This window comes from Anolis carolinensis, chromosome 5 (assembly GCF_035594765.1).
Source record: "Anolis carolinensis isolate JA03-04 chromosome 5, rAnoCar3.1.pri, whole genome shotgun sequence".
In the NCBI taxonomy this organism is placed as follows: Eukaryota; Metazoa; Chordata; class Lepidosauria; order Squamata; family Dactyloidae; genus Anolis; species Anolis carolinensis.
This window is the reverse complement of record NC_085845.1, coordinates 80,519,639-80,540,997: the sequence shown is the minus strand read 5'-3', so window position 1 is coordinate 80,540,997 and position 21,359 is coordinate 80,519,639. Positions and strand designations below refer to the sequence as shown.

The window sequence follows — 21,359 nt, the reverse complement described above, 5'->3', positions numbered from 1 at the left end:
AAAGTTTTTTTCCATTTAAGGAAAAGATGTTATTTCTTCTAAAGACTCTATTTCTTACATACAAATCATTCTAGAATCAATACTAAAACGCACAGAGAAATAATTCTATAAATGACAATGATCAGAAAGACATAATACATGTGTAATTATCCATCTCTTTAAAAGGTTGTCTTCAGCTCTAGGCCTATCAAAGTTTAGGAATTAAAAATAAAAACATAATAATAATAATAACAACAATAACAACAACAACAACAACAGCAACTTTATCTTTATAACCCGCCACTATCTCCCCTTACATATGGGGCAAAATGCCCACAAAACACTAAAAACAATACAAGCAATCCATTACAGCAAAAACAGAATTAAAATAAGAACATGATAAAATATAACAATCTAGATTAAAAAAATTAAATAAAACAGCAGAATATGAAACAGCAGCAAAAGCTTAATCAAAACAATACTCAACAAACCAATTGCCAGTAGTACAAAGGCAATCAAATCAATATGTAATTACAACTAATTTAAACAAGCAAATATTAATACTACGATCACGAGTATCTATCCATTTCACATCATCTTCAGAATATAAATTGTCAACTGGGTAATGGCTGCATTTCCTGCCCATTCTAGCCAGTGCTGTGATTAAGAGCAAATTACAGCCAAGCTGTACAAAACTGCCAATTTAAGCAAGTAGATATATGAGGCTAGCAAGTGCAGCCAAAGAACAGCAGGTATTTGAATGATCTGAAGAGTGAACAATAAAAGCAACTGAATGTGAGATGGGTCTCGGTCGGTTACCGTTCATCAGTTTATTGCAGCCAGCTCCTGGAATCCGAAGGGGAAATAAAGGAGCAGGAACTGTACTTACAATGCAACACACATTTGGTCATTACAGCAGCTGTGCCTTTCCAAAGCTTGTTAAGTGTCATTCTTGGGAAACCTGCCGCTTTAACACTCCAAGCTTCTATCCGACTTGGAAGAAGCTGTACGGGATCATTCAACAAATGAACATTGGCTCAAAACGTAGATAGTGAAACGAAGCGAGCACTGGTGAAGACAAAGGGCTGCTTACCTTGTTTATACTGCTTAAGGCAGACACAGGAGGGTTCTGTTAAGTTTAAGTTTCTTACCTTATCCTCTACAGCAACAAACAGGGATTTGTCATTCCAAGCACGTCAGGAACCATCGGCCCCAACTCTCACAGTCCCTGCCTGCCTCTTCCACATTTGCACAGACATCTGACAGTGCAAAGGGCTCTCTCGATTCAGCCATATACTCCTACTTCAGCGACATGGGTCCAATACCCCTGGGGTGGTGGGGGAAGCCGCTCATTCATTTTGTATTAAGTTGGATGAAATCCTGTCAGCTGCAACTCTCCTCAGCCAGGCTCTCTCTCCTTCTTTCTTTCCTCGCTTAGCCAGCCCAGTTGTGTGATTGGATACACCGCGGAGCAGCGGGTCTCCCCTCTCTTCTCAGCCAGCCAGTAGCTCCCAGAGAGGAGCGTCTTTGCTTTGCTCTGCTTTCAAACCCATGTTGTAGTCAGTGCTTTGGGAATTTAAAAATATCTCAGCCCCTCCTACCACCTTCCTCCTTCTCCTAGCCTCTGAACAAACATATACGTACAATCATAGGTTGTCCTTCTACCTAGTTAGCTACCAAAATAATTGTTAAGCCTCTAGAGCTTTCTAAACATTTGATGTTTAGACATGCATCATTTTGCGACACAGAAATTAAGTTTTACTAGCAAACTGGAGGTTAAACCAATCCCTTAAAAGTGATAAGGACACACATATACATTCTAATAATGAAATTTATGAGGACACAACATATCCCACGAAAACTTATCATTTCTATTTTTGAAAGTATATGATTTATTGTTTATTTTATAGACTGAGAGGTGCCTCATTACATTCACATGACACACCTACGAATTGCAGGTGACACACTAATGTGTTGCAACATACAATTTGGAAAGCTCTGCTCTAGTACAATCCCCAAAACTGGGCAGAAGAAACACAATATTGCCATTGCGTAATAAATTGATTACCAAAGCTAGTGATTATTGTACTACCCTAAGCATCCTGTTCTCCTCATCCTGGTAGCTAAGCAGAGTTAGGCTTCCTTAGTCCTTGGATGGGAGATCACCAGGGAACACCAGAAGTCTAGAAAGATTCTTTTTAGAAATCCTGGAGAGCTGTTGACCATCAAAGTTGACAATACTGCTCTAGAGGGACTAATTGTCTGACACAATGTAAGATGATGTCATGCAATCCTACGTAAAAACCAAGAAACTTGTTTTGGCTTTAACGGTGTCAATTAATTTGTCGACATTTTTATGTCGCAAAACAAAATGAGATTTGTTTGGAAAAGAAATAAGAAAATAAAATTAAATATAACTATTCAATCAATCTGAAACCTTTTTTTCTAAAGGAATTACTATAATAAAAACTAGATCACCAAATTTTGTAACTGCAGCTAAAATTCTGCAGATTTGTTCAGGTCCTGTATATCCCTAAATATGAATATAATAAACATGTATTACTTCCATATTCCTTCCCCACAGTAACTGAATAGATGTAACAGCAGAATGACTATGGCATGACTACCCCAGAGTTTGAGAGATGTCTTTGCAAAGAAGACTTTAGACCAGTGGTTCCCAACCTTTTTTTGACCAGGGACCACTTCACCAGGGACCATTTTGACCAGGGACCACTCTCCAGCATTAGTAACAAAAGGGTTACGAATCAGTTTTTGGTCAACTTTAGATTTAGTTTGGCTATCTGGGGTGCTGATTCAGAAAACTGCATTGGATAGACTACATCAGCTCTAGTTCCTGATACAGAGAATATGCCATCCAGTAGTCACCATCTGCTCGCCCACAGAAAATCATATTTAATAATCTAGAGCTGATGTGGTCTATCCAATGCTATTTTCTGAATCAGCACCCCAAATAACCCCAGGAACAGGTTTAAAAATGAAGACACCAAGGTGCCCCCGCTTCCGGACACCATATGGAACGGCTCCACTTGGGGGGGAGGGAGGAGGAGGGGAAGCAGCAGTCAGGAGGCCTTTCTTGGGTAATCAGCCTCTCCCCTCCTGACATCCCCATTGCCTTGGCACTATAAGAGGCTTTCGCAAGACCAGTTGCTCTAGTTGCAAGGGTGTATTAACAGTGAGGCCGTAGACCATATTTTAGTTCTTGGAGACCACTGGTGGTCTCCGGACCAGAAGTGGGGAACCAATGCTTTAGACAGTGTGCAAACATCTACAGAAAATACCCTTATGCACCTTCCACCTTCCGAGAATATCCTTATGCACAAATTACCCTGGGTTATACACATATAAGGAACCAGCAATTGTTTATTAGTTTTGTAGAAACATAAAGACTGCGTCCCAAAGCTGACTCTTTATCCAGTTCTTCTTTGAGGGACTAAAATTGTAAACAACAAGGAAATCATGTGGTCAGCTGTTATACTGAGGAATTTATTGAGAGAATCGTGGTATTTTGGCTTGATTATGAGCCAGTCTGGCATAGTGGTTTGAGTATTGGACTACAACTCTGGAGACCAGGGTTCAAATCCCAACTCAGCCATTGAAATCCTCCAGAAGTCACAAAGGGAAGCAACCCCTCCTGAACAGATATTGTCAAGAAACCCTTGTAATAGATTCGCTTTATGGTTGCCATAGATGGGAAACAACCAGAAGGCACACAACGCCCATGAACCCATCAATAGCAGCACACGTTCCAAAAAGCAGTTCAAAGTCATCAAATAGAAAGCAGCATAATTCAAAGTAAGTATGTTAAAACTGAGTGTGATATTGATTTATATTACTTCATTTGGTTCCTTAGAGCTTGGCTTTCTTCTAGCTAGTGTAACAGAATTTGACACAAATGACTGATTCAGTATTGTTCAAGGCCAAGGCTATAAAACAGAGGAATCTTATCTTCAAGAATCCTTCTTTTCTTAGAGTTGTAAGTATGTTTAGGGGTTTTTTTTGTCCCATTTCAGAGATAGCGAAAATAGGATTTACTGTTTTCCAGACATGACTCTGTTTTATTGGAATGGCACTGAGAAGAAACTCTCCAGCTGCACTTAAGTCTCATTTCTAATCTGATCACTCTATAAAAAAACATGGTCTGCAATCCCAGACGCTGCAACAGGGTAAATCTAAAAAAAGGCCCATTCAAAGAATGCTTGCCATGATAAGACTTTTTGTTGTTGTCAAAACTCTTGCTCCTGTATTTAGTACAAGTCTTAAGCCTATACAAAACCCGAGCTAAGGAGAGCTTTTGTTTTCACTGGAAACTTTCACTTTATTTGCACATCCCAGTGCCACTGTCCTTTAGTAAATCTGTCTTAAGAGATGCCCCTTAAGCTCTTAACAAATCCTGAATCTCATCCAGTTCCTCTCTAAGGCTTCTAAGCAGTCTCATTAATATTCCTCTTGTGTTTCTTCCCTTAAGCCAATAATCAACAGCAACATGTGACCACCATACTAATTTTAACTCTCAAATTAGATGTTTAATTTTTTTAAAAAAACATTTGAGAGACATTTTATAGCACTTTTCACTACAATTTGAGGCAGGTAAGAAATAAAATCATTATTCATAATAATAATAAAGCAAAAAATTTCATTAAGATCATGCACAATCTTGATACTCCTTCAACTAAATGTGGCCATGATTTTATGGGTTGCTATGAGTCCCTTCAAGGAGAGAGGGCGGGTTAAACTAAACTACTACTACTACTACTACTACTACTATTATGTTACATATCCTCATTTACACAAAGGACTCATGCACAGCTTCCAACAATCACAGACCAGCAATGAAAGCCATGCCTACCCCTTTGCATTCCTGTCTTTTAGAGTTTCTTTTAAGGAGTCCTGGGACCCTTCCACACAGCCATATAACCCAGAGTATCAAAATAATCCACAATAACTGCTTTGAACTGGGTTATCTGAATCCATACTGCCATATAACGCAGTTTCAAAGCAGATAATGTGGGATTTTATAGAGCTGTGTGGAAGGGGCCTTGGACTCCTCTTCCCCGTATCTGACACAGAAGCAGAACACATTCAATAGGTGGTAAGAATGTGGTTGGACTGACAGCTATTAACTAAATAAAACACTCAATGAAACAAAGTATTGACTGCAGATTTAAAATAAGCCGTATAGATATCAGTCATATAAAGTGCTAGAGTGAAATAATTCACTTTATCCCCAAATTCTAACATTTGAAATTTTAATCATATTCAAAGCCCTGCGTGAAGAGCCATGTTTCCAAGTTTTTTTTTTTAACACTGGAGTGTGGGGGCTAACCTAATTTCTCTGGGGTGGGTGTTCCAACGCCAGAGGGAAGGGCCTCTCTCTCGTCCCCACTAACAGCACTTGTTGAGATGGATGTGGGACCAAGACAAAGGTCTCCACGGCAGATCTTACAGTCTACGCTGGTTCATAGAGGGAGATGCGGTCTTGAAGATAGGATGGACTCAAACTGTGCAGATCTTTGTATTGAGCCTGGAAACTTATTGGCAGCCAGTGGAGCTGCTTTAACAGGGGCGTAGACCCAGTTAGTAATCTGGCTGCCGACCTTTGCAGTAACTGTAGTTTCCGAGCTGTCTTCAAAGGCAGCCCCTCATAGAGTGTGTTACAGTAATCCATTCTAGATGTAACTAAGGTGTGGACCACTGTGGTCAAATCAGGCTTTTCAAGGTACGATCGCAGCTGGTGCACAAATTTTAACTGTGCGAAGGCCTTCCCAGCCACCACCAACACGTGAGCTTTAAGTGTCAGCGCTGAGTCCAGGAGGACCCAGTGTAGCTCCCTGTACTTCAGCCTAAATTTTTCTGGCTTTTACATACATGAGGTCTTCATTAATAAAAGGCAAATAGGGAGCCCTGTTGTACACCTTGTTTCCTGCTGCAAGTCATTTGTGGTAGAGAAATTGGAGGTTTGTTGGTACGGTGGATCAGTGAGTCCTAAACATCTTTCACTTCTTTTGCCTTTGTTTTGTCTCTCTGTCCTGCCTATCTCAAGGAGATCTCGTAAACAATGAAACTCACAAAACTGCGATAAAGTGAATCCTTTGTTATAACAAAGGGAATCATTCATAATATTGTATCACAAAGAACATTTCAACAATGGTTTTTGTCTCTGCCAAAATCTACAGAAGCATAGAAGCTCTATGTGTAGTCCATGGTATTTTAAGATTTATAAATGAATTAAGGCATAAATAGGCTTCAGGATTTTCCTTTGGTTCTTTTGTTACTTCTGCTGGGACATTAGCTACCGGTGACATTTCTTTTATCTGCAATTGCTAATCCACCCTATGATGTCAGACCCTGTGATTTCAAAGAGAGACGGGTCATTCCATTGCATATTGAAGCACCAGCATCATTTGGTTATCTTTGATATGAATGCATCTCTTATAGGACCATTTAAATGGCCTTTTTGTTTGAAAAGGAGAGAGTTCCTTATGTCTTTATATATTAGATACAAATATTGGCTAAAAGGAGATGGGCTCATTTTTAGGTTATTTTTAGTAGATACTAGCTTGGGTACCCGGCGTTGCCTGGGTTATTTGAAAAAGTTTTTAAAACGTACAAAATGTGTAAGACTGTGGATTAACTATAGCTGACATCATGGCAGGCTCACCCTGAGAAATTCCATCAGTACTTAAAGATTGTTATTTTGGGCAAGTTTGCTCTACATGCATCATCAGTGGGGATCAGTGTGCACTCTAGCGATGGGGTAAACTAAAACTCCCCCAAATCAAGATGAATTTCCCTCAAAGACCTCTAGTATTTTTTTGCTGGTCATGGGGGCTGTGTGCTAAGTGTGGTTCAATTCCATTTTTGGTGGAGTTCAGAGTGCTCATTGATTGAAGGTGGACTATACATCCCAATACCTACAATTCCAAAATGTCCAGGAGAATTCCTCTCAAAACCCACCAGTATTCAAATTTGGGCATAATGGGTATGCATCCCAAGTTTGGTCCAGACCCATCATTGTTTGGGTTCATAGTGTGCTCTGGATGTAGGTGAACTACAAGTCCTATAAATCCCTGTAAAGACTGCCAGTATTTTTTGTTGGTCATGGGGATTCTGTGTGCCAAGTTAGTTCCAGGTCCATCGTTGGTGGAGTTCAGAGTGCTCTTAGATTACAGGTGGCCTATACATCCCACTATCTACAACTCCTATAAATCATGGTGAATTCTCCCCAAACCTCTCTAGTATGTTCAGTTGCTGATCAATTCCTCTGTTGGCTGTGCACCATAGAAAAGAATAGGAAAGGGTTATGGGAGAGGCAGTGGGAGGGGTCATGCAAATTCCACACCAATGGCGAGAGTAAGGAACACTGGGATGCATGTGGAGGAAGAAAAACAGAAAATCTAGGATGAATTATTCCCCATATGAAAGCCTTCACTTGGGTGGTGTTTTGGAGGACATTGTCAGGGCTCTTGGATATGTTCACGGAACTCTCTATAACCTGCAATGTCATTGGAGGAAGGGCCACTGTTGTCTCCTGAGTAGTGGGAGCTATAGCTATTTGTGGAAATGGGAGCCTGTCTGTGGAAGTGGACACCCCAGCCACACACACACACATACATACACACACATTTTCATTTTTATGACATAGCAAACTTCAACAGAGAGAGGCAGCATACACCCTGCAAAGTTTTGGGGGAAAAACATTCGAAAACTCAGAATCCTGCAGTCAGTATGGCCACTGGTCTCATAGCTCAAAAATAAATGTACCTTAACTTTGCTGCTATATACCAGAATTAGCCAAGTGACTTAGGAGAGGACTGTTGGATTCATGGGCTGCTAAAAGGCTTTCCAGGGATATTTGTCTGACTTTTTGTTGGGAGTTGGGGGAGATGGCAGGAACAATTTGCCTGTCTCCTAGGAATTTTCCTCTTTGAAAGTGTATGTTTTGATTCAGAACACAAGAGTAGCACTATTGAGAGGGGAGGATAGTTTGGCTTGCTTCAGGAAAAGAACTCACAGATTGATGGCTCTGTGAAGAACAATAACTTTATGCTCTGATCTAAATTGCCCTGGAGGCAGTTGTTTACTGTACCACTTAAAGTTAAACAGTCAGAAGTGTATATGTATTTTCAAAGAGAACTTGACTGAGATGCATAAGATTGATGATATTTCATTAGGCAATCTTGTCCAGGAGATATAATACCAAGCAATTTTTCAGGCTCATTAAAACATAACATTATTCATACAGAAATCTTTCAAGACTCATTGAATTATTTTGTTAATACCATCTCACAAATATATCTCCTTTAGAGATTTGAATTTCCATGCTGAGAAATTAAAACTAAAATTAGTGTTTAAAGTACACACATAGCAACATATATTTCCAGACATCAAACATAGTTCAAGAAAGGGATTTTCCTATTTTGCCAGAGGGAAGATTGCACTTAGTACGGTGAAGGATCAGAAGTCGCTCCCAGTTTTGAAGACATCGATATAAAAATAAACCAAGAGATCATCCCCACAGACACAAGCTTAAAGACAGAATATATGTATGTTCTGAAAACGTGGTATTAATAATTGAGATCTTTCACTATATATATTCAGAATATAAATACTATAACAATGAAAATGCAACCGCGATTCAAAGGTACCTGAGGACATAGCGATTTAAGTGCCTTCTATTTGAATAGGTAAACTGATTATACCTGTATTGTAAGAATTTGAAATTTTGTTATTACATATCCATATGAGATCATATTTAGATTATACATCAGTTGCCTTGACGGCAGTTAACAACAATCAGTACTCTACAACTGCCCCAATTTGGCAGAGATCGTCCTGATTAATCAGCTGTTGTACCACTTTTTCAGTTGCTTTTAAAAATGTCCTGGTTTCTCACTTGTCCCAGATCCAGAATTGATTTTGTCTTTAGCGTTCAAAGAAGCCCTTCAAACCCTCTAAACTGGCCAAACATACCGTATCTATGATTCCACCAACACAGCGCTGTCCTCCAGTTTGACATTTCATTTCTGATTCTTCTCTTTATGAGAAATGTTCCTCTTGATACTAGTTGTAAAGCTGCTATGTGGTTTACATTACTGACTTTTAAATCTCATTATTGAGTTGATACCAGATTTCAAAGGGACACTGCATTTGGGAGGTTTGTATTGTTTTTGTCAGGTTTCTCCCAACATCGTCTGCAGATTAGTCACAATAACACCCCCAACTGGACACAACTCAAAGCCACATAACACAAAAGTAGTCTGTGCAAGTGCAAGGTCAAATCATCAGTAAATCAACAAAACAAGCAGTAGAGCTAACCTTGAATACGTTCCAAGGTTCTGTAGCCAAGATATCCAAACAAACTCAGCCCAAGTTATATGTAACCAATAATCATAAACTTCTGTTTATGATTATTGCTTATATATTATGTTTTGTCTTTTTGGCTTTTGCTTATGTATTGTGTCTTGATGCTGTTGTGGCGAGAGGGTGGGATATAAATAAAGATGATGATGATGATGATTATTATTATGAAATCCCAAGCATATTCCTAGAAACAGTCCATCACACAAGGTCCAAGGAATCACACAGGGTCTTGAGGTCACAGCTTCAACAAAGATGTTGCTGTCAGCAACTGACCGCTTCAAACCTCAGCTATTTATGCTGTTTTTGCAGTTGTTCCCAATTGCTGGCCCTCTTCTCTGCCAAACAGTTGGACCTGCAAACTTTATTCCTTCTCTCCGTAGCTTCAGCTGGGCTGGAATGGTTAACTACTTGCCTTCCAGCTCAGGGGCCTGCTTTTACTCCTGCTTCTGATCTGTAGCCTGAAAAGTGGTGGGCTCTTCACTATCCAACTGAGGGTGCTGTTGCTCTGTGTTTGACTCCATCTCGGATGCTGGAAGAGGCGGTCCCTCTTTCTCATCCTTGTTGTTAGAGCTGGCCATGACAGATTTTGTGACACCTGCCTCCTATGGTTAGTAGCTTGCTAGCCACTGACAGAGCTCATGAAAAAGAAGGCTGGGCTACCTACTTGTAACAGTGTTTCTTCGAGTGGTCATCTGTGAAACCACCCATCCTTCCACTTTGTGTCTTGCCAGTCCTAGTAAACCTGGCTGTTGCATGGACAACCATGGAACTGGAGTTTTGTCAGGACCTCCCTCTACATATTGGCTCAGGGAGCAGGTGGTGTTACCACCAAAAATGTATCTTTAGCAATCTAGAAGGATCTGAACAATGCTCTGCACAGGTGTGGGATAACCCAATTTATGTGATTTACAGAGGCAATGCAGAAGAAACTAAAATAATACATTCTGCTTTGTTGTGTGTTTTCTGGAATGCATGGCTATGTTCCAGAAGCATTCTTTCCTGACGTTTTACCCACATCTATGGTAGGCATCCTCAGAGATTGTGAGGACCTCTGTGTGACCTCTGAGGATGCCTGCCATAGATGTGGGCGAAACGTCAAGAGAGAACGCTTCTGGAACATGGCCATACAGCCCAGAAAACACTCAACAACCCAGTGATTCCGGCCATGAAAGCCTTCGACAACGCATTTTGTTTTTTCAGATTCACAGCATCACTGCTAAAACACAGTATGCATGAACAGGCATGCTAGTAAAGACTTTTCTTGTCTTACAGGTATGCACTGTAGCAAATTTTGGCTATAAAAGCATCAGAACATTGTTTAAAATATGACTATATGAATATGTTTTTTAAAAATATGAACATCCCCCAGCGAGAAAAACAAAATGATAACCCAAGAGATTCCTGACAACCAACATGGTGAAGGAAGCATGGAAACAGGAATTGGTGTCAGAACATTGTTTCAGGACATAATTTGTTGGCATTATTATAATTTATTAATTAATAAACAGCAATTTTTGAACCCATTCCAACTTAAATCAATACATTCCCTTAGAGACAAATGTAACTTATGTTCCTTCACTCTAAATATCAAATATAGTTGATAACTTAGTTGATTTAACTTTCCTGCTTAAAGAGGTATATTTGGGCTCTGTTTCACATCTATATATATAAAAGAGTGATGGCATCACGGCGACCCACAAAACAACAAAACTACAGGCCCCCCAACCTCGAAATTTGACAACACAACCCATCATCCACGCCTCAAGGTTGATACAACAAAAAGAAAAGAAAAATAAAGTCCTAATTAGAGGGAAAGGAATAATTGTTTTTATCCAATTGCTGCTGGTTAGAGGACTAATCTCTGCCCACTTGGTCTCCTAGCAACCAACTCAGCCCAGGGGACAGGCAGATTTAGACCTCACTTAGGCTTCTTCAACAGATTATCTAATTTGCACTGGATTATATGGCAGTGTAGACTCAAGGCCCTTCCACACAGCTATATAACCCATTTATAATCTTATATTATCTGCTTGGCACTGGATTATCTTGACTCCACACTGCCATATAATCCACTTCAGTGTGCAGTTGGACACAACTGGTCTTAATGTCAGGAGAAAACCTTTACCCTTGACCTTAACTACCACCAATTCCTCAATACTTTATTTCCCATACCACCATACTTCGCCACAGCAACGCGTGGCCGGGCACAGCTAGTAGCAAAATATTATAGTCCACCCTTGTGCCAGCTGATAGTGTGAATCTACACAGAAATATTCAATATTATCTTCAAATTACATAATAGGAAAAAATGCAAGCCAGAGATATAAACATTCTAATAATAAGCTGTTTGTGAATGTGACTGTGGACAAAATAAGCCATAATTAAACCAGAGGCCTTTCATAAGTATTACACACCAGAGAGATCTAGGTTGTATCGGATGATACTTTAACATGCCTTATGTTGATGGGAGATGTAAAATATTCAAGAAGCATTAAGATCAACCCCGATTAGATTGCAAGTGTTATTTTCACTGCGCCGAAGGCCTTTTGGCAAGCAATTTTTAAAAGATTCTTCAGGGTCCTCTGATATAACTATTTAAATTCAAGGGGCTGCACTAATTAAATGAAGGTGTCTGATTTGGCGCCACTTACACATGCCTTAGTTATATCCTGTTTAAATTAATGTGATGCACTCTGCACGTGGCTGCTTTTGGAAAGTGTTCAGAAACTGCTGCAGATCTATAATGATGCAGTGAGATAAATGGAGTGAGTTACAGAGAACACACAAATTCCCTTTTACTACAGCCTAGGTGACTATAGGCAGTAACTAAGGGCCTTTCCACACAGCCATATAAACCAGAATATCAAGGCAGATAACCCACAATATCTGCTTTGAACTGGGTTATCTGAATCTACACTGCCATATAATCCAGTTCAATGTGGATTTTATACAGCTGTGTGAAAGGGGCACTGTATCTTACCTTCAGATAGAAGTACTATTACTATGACTGTATTACAAAACCAGAATGCTCTATCAAAGCACCTGGTGTTTTTGACTGTAGAATACTTTGTCCAGGTTCAGCAAATGGTCCTCATTAGTAAGTACTAGCAGCAGGACTATTCTGTGCTTCTAGTCCATCACAACTCCCTCCTACTTCTAAACAGGCTGCCAGCAAGTCTCCCAGCCACATCATTTTACAAAACTTCTTGCGTCAATGGTTGGTTGGCTGCTGAGAAGGCAGATGGTACCATACAGCAGGAAGGATTTAGCCCGGGGGCTTTCTGTTGTTGCTAATTAACGCATGGGAACCCTGCAATTCCATTTTCAGTATTCTCAGGTTTTTATAAAGGACCTGAGAAACTAGATTTTAAAATTTACCCCTTAGGTGCATGATTTGTATAGATATATAGAGCTGTAATGTTTTATTATAATAGATGTGTATAAAATTAATATTAAATAAGATGATACTGTTTCTAATTTATTTACAGGACAGTAGGGTCTCACTTATCCAACATAAACGGGCCAGCAGAACGTTGGATAAGCGAATATATTGGATAATAAGGAGAGATTAAGGAAAAGCCTATTACACATCAAACTAGGTTGTGATTTTACAAATTAAGCACCAAAACATCATGTTATACAACAAATTTGACAGAAAAAGTAGTTCAATACGCAGTAATGCTATGTAGTAATTACTGTATTTACGAATTTAGCACCAAAATATCACGATGTATTGAAAACATTGACTACAAAAATGCGTTGGATAATCCAGAACGTTGGATAAGCGAGTGTTGGATAAGTGAGACTCTACTGTATTTATATTCCGCCCTTCTCACCCCGAAGGGAACTCAGGGCAGATCACAATATACATATACATGGCAAACATTCAATGCCATACAACATACAGAGACAGAGACACAGAGGCAATTTAACATTTTCCAGCTTCCTGCTTCATGAAGGTATGCTTGGTTCTGGCCACAGGGAGATCTGCTGCTTCATTATCCACTGTGACACTGAGTCCTTGATGGATTACTTCCTCATTCTTTTCCGTACGCTGCTGGATGATTTTTATGGTGTTTTAAATTAGTTAAATTAGCCTCCCCACATAAACGGTACCTAAATTTCCTACTTGATAGATGCATCTTTCGGGTTGCTTAGGTCAACAATGACCTGGGCTATTTTAATGGTCGGGTGCTCAATCCAACATGGGCTGGCTTTGAACTCATGTCTTTAAACTGCCAAGGATAAAGACATGCCACTACAAAATATATATGGTTAGCAGAGGATCGTTGCAGAGGATTACGTTTAGATGTAATGGGAAAATGTAGTTTGATAAACAGTGGACATTCTGAATTCTGGCATGCACGAAAGAAGAGAGAAGTGAACATATGAACACTTGTCTTGTTCTTAGTCCAATAAAACAGCTTATTTGAATTACCGTATATATTTGAGCATCAGCCGACCCAAATATAAGCCGAGACATGTAGTTTTACCACAAAAAACTGGGAAAACTTATTGACTCGAGGGTGGGAAATGCAGCTGCTATTGGTAAATTTCAAAATAAAAATAGTAAAGGTAAAGGTTTCCCCTGACGTTAAGTCCAGTCATGTCTGACTCTACATACTGTTTAAACCTATAGTCATTCAAATAATGTATTAGGGAAAAGATATATTTTTTATTATTACAGCTGCAAAACAAGCACCACAATTTTGGGAAATGGGGGAGAAACACACAAGAAAAGATCAAAACTCAAAATCCCATATAAAACAACCACTATTCCCCCAATCCCCACTACACCTAAATAATTTAAAAGTTGACTTCCCATTCCTACTACAAAATGGCCAAAGGGGAAAAAACAACAAAAATAGGGTCGTGGAGCACAACCCTTCAAATTAGTTTGTAGCAAGGTTTTTTAGATTATCATTAATTGAGCAAAGATATTTTGCTCTGGTATCTTTAGCAGGTTTTCTATTATTTACAATAATAACTACAATAAGTAGCATATAATACCCTATATACTAATGTATAAGTCTAGAACTTTTAGTCAAAAAAATCAACCCCCAAAACCTGGTTAAAGTGAACACTATACGTTGACTTTTGTCAAAATCCTCTTTTCTGAGTAGACTGGCAAGAGGCAAAAGCTTAAGTTTGTCCCGGGATAATGTAAAAGAAGCACCAACCCTATCTACCCTCTCCACTTCGGGCTTTTTTTAATGCCTTGGCAAGGACATGGCAATTGGCTTTCAAGACAGCATTGCCACTTTCCCCTCTCTGCATAGTGACCCCCGATTTATCCACAGGTCATATCAAAATCCATATTTTTGGCCTCCAATCCTGCCTTCAACTGAAACATGAGGCTGACTTATACATGAGTATATACAATAATTTAAATTGATGAGAAATTATTTCATACTTGCTGAAATAAGTACAATAATTCAACGTATTTCAGTATTGTGGATAAAAAGGAGGGAATTCTGCAAGCTAATTCCTTGGAGAAGTAGGATTCACGCTACTTTTTGGTTCCTTTGTCTTGCTAAGCTTTGCAAAGTTGCTGGAAAATTCTAGGGATGGTACCTTTCATATTCTCCTACACTTTCACATAGCACTATGGTAATTTTTGTTCGCTTAGTACATTGCCTGTACTAAGAGCTTAGGTAAAGGTAAAGGTTTCCCCTGACGTTAAGTCCAGTCATGCCCGACTCTGTGGGTTGGTCCTCATCTCCATTTCTAAGCCGAAGAGCCGGTGTTGTCCATAGACACCCCCAAGGTCATGTGGCTGGCATGACTGCATGGAACACCGTTACCTTCCCGCCGGAGCAGTACCTATTGATCTACTCACATTTGCCCTAACTGCTAGGTTGGAAAAAGCTGGAGCTAACAGCGGGTGCTCACTCCACTCCCCGGATTCGAACCTGCGACCTTTCGGCCTGCAAGTTCAGCAGCTCAGCGGTTTAACATGCTGCACCACCGGGGGCTCCCCATTAAGAGCTTAGAAAACTTATTTTTGATCTCTCAAAATCCCCCAGTTGCCACAAAAACTGGTCTAGTTGTCTGTAATATTCTGCAAGATAATGTGAAGTCTGACCTAATAATATCAATAAGATTTCAAGGAAGATCCATAAATATAATCCAACTACAGAGACAAAAGAAGAAATTGAAAAGGTCCAGGAAAAAATTAATTACACACCAGAACATGACTTCTTGTTACTCATACACGATCAAAACGTAAATGTACGAAACAGAGCAGAATAAAAGATTATAGGGAAATTTGGCCTTGGATAAAGAAATGAACCAGGAGAACTAATGATTGATTTTGAGGCTTAAATACATTCCACAAGTGACACAAGAGTGACATGGACATCATCTGATGGCCAATATAAAAATAAAACAGATGGGTGGTTCTTAACCTTTCCTTTACCCCAGACCACCTTTGAATATATTTTATTGCTCAGACCACCAAGACTTAACTCGAGGTTTAAAACCCTAAAGTGCATCAAATATTTATTTAAAGTTGGTAATCAATGGTCTTTAAAGGTGGAGGGGAGAAATAAGTAAATGAACACATGTCTATAATATTTTATTGGAATTATTCCAAACAAAATAGTAATGCTTGGTCACTGAACCAAAGCCTATTACGTGTTAATTTTAATTACTCAATTAATTAATATGAAGGCTCATACTTCATTTTAATTACAGGCAATGTTATATCCAGCTTATTAGCTGAAATCTGTATTCTGAGTTCTGACTCCATGTTTTTTAAACAGTTTTATATTAATTATTAAGAAAAACAAGAACAAATACATGGGTCCTAGAACAAATCAAGCCTGAATTCTCCTTAGAAGCCAAGATGGCTAAACCTGGACTATTGTACTTTGAACACATCATGAAAATACATTACTCAATAATGCTTGAGTAGCAAAAGAAGAATACGTATTACAGATGTATAGACTCAGTCAAGGAAGGCCTGAGTCTGTAAGATCTGAGTAGGGCTGTTGACTGTAAGGTATCTTGGATGTGACGGCGCGAGTGGTGTCGAACTGTAAGTTGCAAGATTTGAATTGTTGCATCATGCCTGATTTTGCCTTTACCCTGTAAATGTAGTTGGATTGATTGGTTATTTATAGCTGTCAATCAATGTTGTTTGCACCAGTTATATTGCTTCCTCAGCAAAATTGTTTGGCTCCACCTCTTCCTGGAGTATGACAGTGTTTCCTTTTTTCATTCCACCATCAAGCTTTCTATCAGATGGACCTGAGAGAGAGACTTGGCTCTAAAAGCGCTTGATTAAGTTACCTCTCAGAGCCAATTCTGAGGTTCTTACCCCTGAGACTTATGCTTCATGTTCAGGGCCAACCTGGACGACGTTGAGGAGTCTCAAGCACCTTCAAATCAGTTCTTTGGCACCAAACATAGGCCATTTGGACTGAAGCTGAGGTTTCCTCCGGCATTCACAGCCATGAGAAAGAGGGACCTGGAAAAGCTTCTTAGCTACAGAGCTCCTTGGACTTAAGACAACCAAAGACTGTAATGTATATTTTCCTTTACCCCTTTGAAACTTCCAGCTTATTGCTTTAAAGGGATAACCTTTTGTGAACAATAAAACCAGTTTTTGAGTTATCTACAGTGTTTTGGTCCTTGGGAGTTCCAGTTTCCCTAAAGGAGGGCAAGAAGCAATCTCCTGGGGAAAGATGTCATGTCTATGCCTCTTTCGCTAAGAGTTATAGCCCCAGGCGCGATGGCACATTGGAAATCTCTTATTTATAGGGTTACCATCAATTTGATGGCAGTTGATGACAAGCTGAAATGGATAACATATCCAAGTTCTGCTGCAGCACATTTTTGGTAACTTTCAGCGCCTGTGTTCTTCATTAAAGTGACTGCAAAATGCAACTGCAATAATGTTTGCAAATTACAAGAAGATCTTGGCATGATGCAGTGACGTTGTAACTTAAAAATCTTAATTAATGCCCACCCCATGTTTTTTATCAAGTGTTGTGAAGGTATTTATTAGGATAGGAAAAACATAGTGGGTCCTATCCTAATTGCAATCTGAACACTGTGAAAATTCCACTTGCAAGAATACACACACACACACACACTTTGGACAGCACTGGGAAGGATTAACACCCTTTTGGTTTAATTCATTAGCTGCACGCAAACACTATGTGCTTTTGCTGTCTGTGCCCCTGTTCAGAAGATTTCACCTCATTTTCTGTCCCCATGAGAATTGGATTTTGAAAAATTTGGCTAGTTGCGGAAACAAGGATTGGTGATAAAGTTTCAGTAGAGATACCTTTTCCCCATGATAACTCTTTTAGGAGTGAATTTCCCTTCCCAGGGGTAGATTTCTCTCACTTCTTGTTGTCCCACCCCCATTTGTGAATATGAGTCATTTGTAATTCGGATGTTTGTAACTCAAAGACTGCCTGTATATGAAAAAGTACTCTGGCCATTTCAAGGAAAAGTAATCCAATGTGGTGAAGTGGTTTGTGTGACGGACTACAATTCTGGAGACCAGGTTTCCGATTCTGACTCAACCATAAAAACCTACTGTCACTCTATCTCAGACTCAGAGGAAAGCAAAGGCAAATGAGCTCTGAAAAAATCTTGCCTTGGATACGTTTGCCTTAAGAGTGGCCCTAAGTTGGAAATGATTTGAAAATGCACAGCAACAACTCTAACATCACCTTCACACAGGGAAGGGGTGATGAAGTCCATCCCCATGTAAGCCACTCCGAGTCCCCTTGGGAGATGGAGGCAGGATACAAAAAAAAAAGAGTTGCTGTTGTTGTTGTTGTTGTTGTTGTTGTTCCAATTACTCCGAAGTCTACCTTCTCTATTTTTATGCAAAAAAGTTTAATACATTAGCTGCACGCAAACACTATGTGCTTCAAAACAACTTCCCATATTCCTGACCAGACAAACATACATTCAGGCAAAGGATATTTAAACCATGTTAGACTTCTTATCACCCCTCTCATGCCTAAATATCCTAAAGGTGGGAAATCCCATCTTATTTCAGAAGGTAAACATGGTCAGTTTAGAACCTGGTAAGTACTTGGATGGGAGACTACCAAAGGATCCCAGAGGAAGGAAATGGCAAAACCATTTCTGTGTATTACTATGAAATTAACAGGGTTGTTATGTGTTAGTAGGTGACTTGAAGGCACCCCCCCACACACACACACTTGTGGTCACTTCTGAGTTGCATTTGTGGCTGATTTTCAGCCCAAAATTTGGTAGCATGTCCTGATTTAAGGCAAAAATGCCCCCTGGCCTCAGTGAAGTTGGTCAGCACTAAAGTCAAGTACACTGTGCAAAATACTGATAAATACAGTTTTGGGAATATCTCGGTTTAAAAGGTGAAACAGTGAAAATACACCTAACCTATTAAAGTCCTGTGAGGGAGCGAATCTCGAGGCTGAATTGTCACTTCTTTAACAAGAAGCCTATTGGGACAGATGAAACAAAGACCACAGTGCACTATGACCTAGTTTTCAAATGCATACAGAGGAAAGGAAAAGAGAGGTGGGGGAGTGGATGGATTAATGTGCACATGACATCTATTTTGGGAAATGCAAATTTCCAACGTATGCACACAGCTCCGAGGAGAAAGATGAATAATAGGGTGTGAATGGGTATCTTAGCTTAGACTGGAAACTGTTTTGTGTTTCCTCACCCATCTCACATTGTCTCCTTTTCTCTCCTGACTTATTTGGTTGTTTATGTAGAAGCATAGAAAACAAGGATGACCAAAATGCAGGTGGAAATACTCAATTAGAGAAGCCACAGCCCTGAGTTTGCAAGACATGAGGTGTTAATGACAGAGTGACTAAGAGGTCTCTTATTTATAGTGTTACCATAAGTCAAAGTCAACTTAATGGCAGTTAACACTCACAAGTGTGGAAGCAAAAAGAGAAAAGCAATAAAGCTGGATCCTTCATTTACCAAAAATATACATCTCAATTGCAAAATTAGGCATGGGATCAATTCTTAACACAAAACAGGACAAACTCACCAAATCAATGTAAAAAAAACCCAGTGTATTTGTGAGTTAATTTACCTAATTTTCAATGGGCTTATTTGTTTTCATATTAGGATGAGAATGAAAAGCTAGGTAGATTCATCTGATCAATGGCAAGTGAATAAAACTGATTTTACAGGACCCATAACCTAGCTTGTCCATGACATCACAATTCCGTCAAAAATATATGCATTTTTCCCCATTTAAGGCAGGGTTTCTTAAGCAAGGTTCTCCAAACCCTAGGGTTCTGCAAGAGATTTCTAGGAAGGGAAAATTATACAGACACAAAAGAAGGAAGGTACAAATTTGTGCTGAAAATGGTAGAGATGGTATAAACACTGCCACGATGGTATAAACACTGTGCTTCCTCACCTCTTTCTGAGGTGAAGTAGCACAGCAACTAGGCTAGCCTACTATGTGTGATATGGGGAACAAAGCACTTTGCATCCTACTTCTGGCAGCAAGAAAGCTTTGTTGGAAATAGCAACATTCTTCAAGCCTCCACTAGTAATTTGTTTTGTATATGATTCTGCTTGCTTACTGTATTGTATATGTATGTTTTGTTATGCAACTTTCCCTTTAGTCTATGTTTCTTGAGGTTGTGAGAGGGGCTTCAGACTACATGATCAGATCTGGGACTACTCTAAGCTCAGACTCCATTTTAGACTTCAGACTCCATTAGAGTACAGACTCCAGAGAACCTGTAAGACTTTGGACTGTTAAGAGCAAACTCGTGTTATCGTTGTAAGAAAGATGCCCTGTGTTATCTGCACAGAGAAACTACAGTAGAGTCTCACTTATCCAACGTAAACGGGCCGGCAGAATGTTGGATAAGCGAATATGTTGGATAATAAGGAGAGATTAAGGAAAAGCCTATTAAACATCAAATTAGGTTATGATTTTACAAATTAAGCACCAAAACATTATGTTATACAATAATAATAATAATAATAATAATAATAATAATAATAATAATAATAACAACAACAACAACAACAACAACTTTATTTATACCCCGCCACCATCTCCCCGCAGGGACTTGGGGCGGCTTACATGGGGCAGAGGCCCAAACAACATAGGACAAAATATAGGCAACATAATACAAATCACACTATTAAAAGATAAAACAGAAATACAATATATCAATTAAAACAAAAATACAGGATAAAAAATTGCATTTAAAACACATAAATGGTAAAATTGTAATAAATACAGGATAGATTATTAAAAACCCTCTGGCGATGATTAATTAATGACTATATCTCCAACAAATTTGACAAAAAAATAGTTCAATACACAGTAATGCTATGTAGTAATTACTGTATTTATGAATTTAGCACCAAAATATCACGATGTATTGAAAACATTGACTACAAAAATGTGTTGGATAATCCAGAATGTTGGATAAGCGCGTGTTGGATAAGTGAGACTCTACTGTACTTCAAATCCTATCTGTAACTGGATTGGCAAATTATGTACCTATGCGCTGAATAAATGACGGTTGTGAGTAAACCAGATATGTTACTTTTAACGAAGTCTACTTTATTTTTGTTTCTTAAGAGCATGATATAGAAATAAGATGTTTTATGGGAGAGTAGATGTTTTGGGGAACTGAAAAGAATACTTCTGAAGAACTGCAATTTTTGTTCATTGGCATAATCTCTGTTCCTAACAGATCAGATACAACTACATTATTAGTCTAATACAACAGAAAACCAAATTGCTTGTTTAAGTACATGTGGATATGTACCATAGAAGAGAAGATTTTACTCAAATGAGTTTTTGGCTCTTCTCTGGAAGATCAAAATTTTCCAAAAGGTTATGGTTTTCAAATGGTTGTGAATGTCATTTTTTTTCCAAGAGGTAATGGGAGATTTTGATTTTCCAAAAGGTTATGATCTTTAAAAAAAAAAAGTATACATACACAAAAGAAGGAAGGTACAAATTTGTGCTGAAAATGGCAGAGATGGTATAA

General features: G+C 39.0%; 1 protein-coding gene across 8 annotated transcripts in view; it reads right to left on the bottom strand.

Annotated features, from left to right (window-relative positions):
* Nucleotides 1-21,359, bottom strand: part of apbb2 (amyloid beta precursor protein binding family B member 2) — a 247,718-nt gene that overhangs the window by 36,749 nt on the left and 189,610 nt on the right. The window contains exon 1 of one of the 8 annotated variants that reach the window (XM_062981659.1): nt 1,131-1,637. The exons of the other annotated variants lie outside the window; for them this stretch is intronic. The gene's annotated coding sequence lies outside the window, so the exon portion shown is untranslated. Of the gene's footprint in view, nt 1-1,130; nt 1,638-21,359 lie in introns of those variants that run through there. 8 annotated transcript variants of the gene reach the window in all.